Source organism: Crocuta crocuta, unplaced genomic scaffold, assembly GCF_008692635.1.
Source record: "Crocuta crocuta isolate KB4526 unplaced genomic scaffold, BGI_CrCroc_1.0 scaffold2528, whole genome shotgun sequence".
Classification (NCBI taxonomy): domain Eukaryota; kingdom Metazoa; phylum Chordata; class Mammalia; order Carnivora; family Hyaenidae; genus Crocuta; species Crocuta crocuta.
The window spans coordinates 17461-22870 of NW_027529722.1; the positions used below are offsets into that span (position 1 = coordinate 17461).

The window sequence follows — 5410 nt, forward strand, 5'->3', positions numbered from 1 at the left end:
TTCTTTTTTTTTTTGTTACAAATAGTTTATTGTCAAATTGGTTTCCACGTAACACCCAGTGCTCATCCCCACATGTGCCCTCCTCCATGCTCATCCTCCCCTCCCCCCCCACACCCATCAGTCCTCATTTTTTGTCAGCATTCAAGAGTCTCTNGACCAGCTGGCGCGAGGGGACCCGGCGTGCACTTATTTGGTGCACAGGGTGTTTCTATGCCCCAAGCGGAGGTTTTTCTGTTTTGGACTCTCTCTTTTTCCCCTCTCACTCCCGGTAGAGGGGGATCGCCTCCGATCCTGGAGTCTCCGATCCCGGCCCGATTTTATCTTCCCCAGTTCGCAGTCACGTTAGAAGGCTTTCTCAGTGGATTCTGCGTCCTTTTTCTCCCAATCTCTCAGGTTTTGTAAGGTTTCCAATGGCTTCAGATCTTTTCCGTGTGATGTATGGGCGCGAGTGCAAGTACGGAGCTCCTTACTTCTCTGCCACTCACCTCCCGGGAATTCTTTAAATGTTTAGTGAAATTTGCCTGTGAAGCTATCCAGCCCTAGCCTTTTTTCTGTTGGGAGAGTTTTGATTTCTTTTTTCTTTCTTTCTTTCTTTCTTTCTTTCTTTCTTTCTTTCTTTCTTTCTTTCTTTCTTTTTCTTTCTTTCTTTCTTTCTTTTTTTTGGCTATGTTTTTGTTTTTGAGAGAAAGAGAGAGAGAGAGCGCACCTAGCAGGTGAGGGGCTGAGAGAGAGAGAGAGACACAGAATCAGAAGCAGGCTTCAGGCTCTAGCTGCCGGTACAGAGCCTGACACAGGGCTCAAACTCAGAGACAGTGAGATCATGCCCTGAGCCAAAGTCGGACGCTTAACGGACTGAACCACCCTAGTAACCCTAGTTTTGATTTCTAATTCAGTTTCTTTGCTGGTTATCAGTCTATTTAAGTTTTTTATTTCCTCCTTTTTCAGTTTTGGTAGTTTATATGCTTCTAGGAATATATCCATTTTTCTAGGCTGTCCAATTTGTTGGCATATAGTTTTTCTTATGCTTTTTTATATGAATGGTTGTTATTTCTCCTGTCTTATTTATGATTTTATTTACTTGGGTCCTTTCTCTGTCTTGATCAGTGTGCTCAGAGGCTTATCAATTTTACTTTTTCAGAGAATCAGCTCCTGGTTTTATTGATCTGTTCTATTGATTTTTAAAATTTTCTACATCATTTATTTCTGCTCTGATCTTATTTCCTTCATCCTGCTGGTTTAGGTTTTGTTTGCTATTCTCTTCTCTAGCTCCTTTAGGTATAGGGTTAGCTTGTTTTGAGATTTTTCCAACTTCTTGAAATAGGCTGGTAATGCTATATAAACTTCCTTCTTAGAACTGGTTTTGCTGCATTTCAAAGGATTTGGGCAATTGTTTTCATTTTCATTTCTTTCATTTATTTCTTCTTTGATTTTCTGATTGATCCATTCACTGGTTTAGTAACATGTTCCTTATCTCTGTGTATTTGCCAACTTTTTCTTTTACTTATCGTTTCATACAGTTGTGGTCAGAAAATATGTATGGTGTGATTTGATATTCTTGAATTTCTTGAGGTTTGTTTTGTGGGCATATTCTGTTGTTTTAGGATGGAATGTTCTGAATATATTAAATCCACGTGTTCCATTATGTCTTTGAAAGCCATTGTTTCCTTGTTGATTTTCTATTTAAATAATCTGTCCATTGACCTAAGTGTGCTGTAAAGTCCCCTACTATTATTGTATTATAATCGATTATTTCTTTTATGTTTGTTATTAACTGCTTTATGTGTTTGAGTGATCCTAGCTTGGGAGTCTTGTAATTACATAGCATGCCAAAGTCTTGTTCATTATTGAAATTAACCAGGCAAATTGCTCCACCAACTAAAAATGGCCATGCACCACCATGCATGGAATTGGGAAAGAGCTATCTATGTCAGTCCTGTCCATGGTTGAGGTTTCGTGTACTGAGTGAAATTAAGCCAAAGGCTCCACTCCTGGTGATATCCTTCCATCAGTTCTTTTAAGTTTCACCTTTGCAACCATACTCTCTCTGGAACCCAAAGACTTTGGTTTCCTAGAAGCTACCTGGTGGGTAATGGTAATAATTCTGCTGAATCACATGTCAGCATTGTTTGTGGTTCAAACTATAACAATATCAGATCATGTTTCAACCTCTGACATTCATTCTTGTGTAATGAATCTTGGCAAATGCTTTTACTCTTGTTCATCTTGCACCAGTCCAAGAATTTCACCTGTAGTGCTACAATATGAATGTCCATGGATGTTCCTCTTAATCATGGCCTCAGTTCCAAAAACCAACAGAATGGAATTGCAGTCTAATTGCATTATTCCTAGCTGCTGTATTCCTCAGGCCTCAGTGGACACTCAGCTAACATCAGGTAGGGGGCTCTGATAGGAAAGGGGCCTGGACAGGCAATGGCTCTGCTCAAGGCATATTTAAGATTTTTAAATGTAATGCCTAAAGCTACTTAGTTATACCCTTCATTAAAATCAGTCCATCAGTGGGGCACCTGGGTGGCTCATTCAGTTAAGCATCCAACTTTAGCTCAGGTCATGATCTCACAATTTGTGGGTTCGAACCGTGCATTAGGCTCTGTGCTGAAAGCTCAGAGCCTGGAGCCTGCTTTGAATTCTGTGTCCCCCTCTCTCTCTGCCCCTTCCCTTTTCATGCTCTGTCTCTCGCAAAATAAACATTTTAAAAAATCACTACAGTAGGTACATCTGAAGAACAGCTAAAATGTTTTAATTTTTTTTACTTTGTACTTTTTAAAAACATTTTTAACATTAATTTATTTATTTAGAAAAATTTTAATGTTTTATTTATTTCTGAGAGAGAGAGAGAGTGTGAGCAGGGGAGGGTCAGAGAGAGAGGGAGATACAGAATCTGAAACAGGTTCCAGGCTCTGAGCTGGCAGTCAGCACAGAGCCCAATGTGGGGCTCGAACTCAGGAACCATAAGATCATGATCTGAGCCAATGTCAGATGCTTAACCTGACTGACCACCCAGGTACCCCTAATTTGTCTTTTTCAAATAAAAAAACATCCTGTGAAATATTGAAACACAATGAGCATTTAATTAACATAAGTGAGAAAGAACAGCAGAGAAACCAAAATAGATAATATTTTAATATCCATTAAATTATAAATAAACACCACTGTGTGGGTTATACATAGGGATGTTGAAATTATGCAGAATACTGGCAGGATATGGGAGAGAAGAAGAGACAGTAGGCTGGGCACCAGTTCTACCCTGAAAATAAGGGTGACCAAGAAACTGACAGAAGTCTGCCTTGAGGACTGAGTAGCAGAAGGTGATGTGACAACTTTGCATACTTAAGAGCATTTCTTTTTTTCATAGGTGATTTCTCACTATCAGTGTAAAGAGCAGCGTGATGCCCATAGATTTGAGAAAATCAGCAACATTATTAAGCAGTTTAAGCTGAGCTGCAGGTAAGAGATCTTATGTGATCTGTTTATGTCTGGGATAAGTTGTCGTTTCTGAGAGGTTCAAAAAATCACAGTAGTTTGCACTTCTGTATTCAAAATAGTTCTGTTAATCAAAAAGAAAGCTAAATTCTAAGGGATCCTACAGTTGACTGAGGTGAAAGTCATTGTCCTTTAATGCAAACTCAACTGATATAGAAGAAGCATGTGAAAAATATCTAAGCATAAAACCCTTTTGAGATATTTGATTCTATTTAGGAAAAAATAAAAACAAAATATGCAAGGGAGTTTTGAAAAGAAGAAAGGAGAATTTAACATACCAAATAAAATATTTGCTGTAACACTGTAGTAATTAAAATAGTGATGTACTCGGTTGGAGGCAAGATGGCGGAGAAATAAGGAGCACCATACATTTCTCCTGCACCCATCTCTCAAACAGAGAAGGCCTGAAGTCATAGGACACTGAGCTACAGGAGTTTGGGAAGAGAAAGAGACAGAGTACACTGGTAAGGAAACCTCATAAGGCTGCATCAAGAAAAAAGCCAAACTACACAGGTGGAGAGTCACAAATATCACTACCAGTAGGGAAACAAAATAACCAAAAGCTCAACAAGAGAAACCAAGAGACACCATCCAAAGAACACTTCCTGAACAGACAAGCCCTGAACAATCAAGAGAGCCCTCTCTAATACATCAGAACTTGCAGGGGCTGAGTGTACACCAAGCTTTTAAAAGTACCAAGAGATAGAAAGCTAACCAAAATGACGAAACGGAAGAACTCTCCTCCAAAGAAACTCCAGGAAGAAATGATAGCTAGAGAACTGCTCAAAACAGATATAAGCAACATAACTGCACAAGACTTTAGAGCAATAATCATAAAATTAGTCGCCAGGCTTGAAAAAAGCATGGAGGGCATCAGAGAAACTATGGCTGCAAACAATATGGAGCTTAAAAATAATTATGATCCATTAAAAAATGCGATGAGATACATAATAAACTGGAGGGGTCCAATGAACGGATTGAAGAGCCAGAAAGGAGAATAAGTGATTTAGAAGACACTATTATAGAAAAAGAAGACAGTGAAAAAAACAGAGATAAACTGATCCAGAAACATGAAAGAAGAGTTCGAGAGCTCAGCGATACCATCAAACAGAACAATATCCGTATCATAGAAATTCCAGAAGACAAACAAAGAGGGAAGGGTGCTGAAGGAGTCCTGGAACAAATTATAGTAGAGAACTTCCCCAACATGGAGAGGGAAGTAGAAGTTGAAATTCAAGAGCACAGAGAACTCCCCTCAGACGTAACTTGAATTGGTCATCTGCACGACATATCATAGTGAAACTAGCAAAATAGAAGGACAAAGAGAATTTTGAAAGCAGCTAGCAAGAAAAGGTCTTTAACATACAAAGGGAAACCTATCAGAGTGGTGACAGACCTATCTAATGAAATGTGGCAGGCCAGAAAGGAATGGCAGGAGATCTTCAATGTGATGAACAGTAAAAATATGCAGCCAAGAATCCTCTATCCACCAAGCCTGTCATTCAAAATAGAAGGAGAGATAAAAGTCTTCCCAAACAAAAATTGAAAGAATTCGTCACCACTAAACCAGCCCTGCAAGAAATCCTGACGGGGACTCTCTGAGGGAAGAATGAGGAATGCAAGATACCAGAGACACCACCACAAGCCTGAATCCCACAAAGGACGCAATGACTCTAAACCCACATGTTTAAATAATAACACTGAATGTAAATGGGCTGAATGCTCCAAGCAAAAGTCATAGGGTAGCAGAAAGGGTAAAAAAACAAAATCCATCTATTTGCTGTCTACAAGAAATGCATTTTAGACTGGAAGCTACCTTCAGATTAAAANCACTAATAGGAGGGAACTTTAATGCTCCGCTTAGAGCAATGGATAGATCAAACAGACAGAAAATCACTAAAGAAACAAT

General features: G+C 39.2%; 1 long non-coding RNA gene across 3 annotated transcripts in view; it reads left to right on the top strand.

Annotated features, from left to right (window-relative positions):
- Positions 1–3459, top strand: part of LOC144230741 (uncharacterized) — a 7397-nt gene extending 3938 nt beyond the window's left edge. For all 3 annotated transcript variants that reach the window (XR_013334859.1, XR_013334858.1, XR_013334857.1), the window contains one exon: positions 3374–3459. This is a non-coding gene — a long non-coding RNA (uncharacterized LOC144230741). The remainder of the gene's footprint in view (positions 1–3373) is intronic.
- Positions 3460–5410: the final 1951 nt, after the last annotated feature.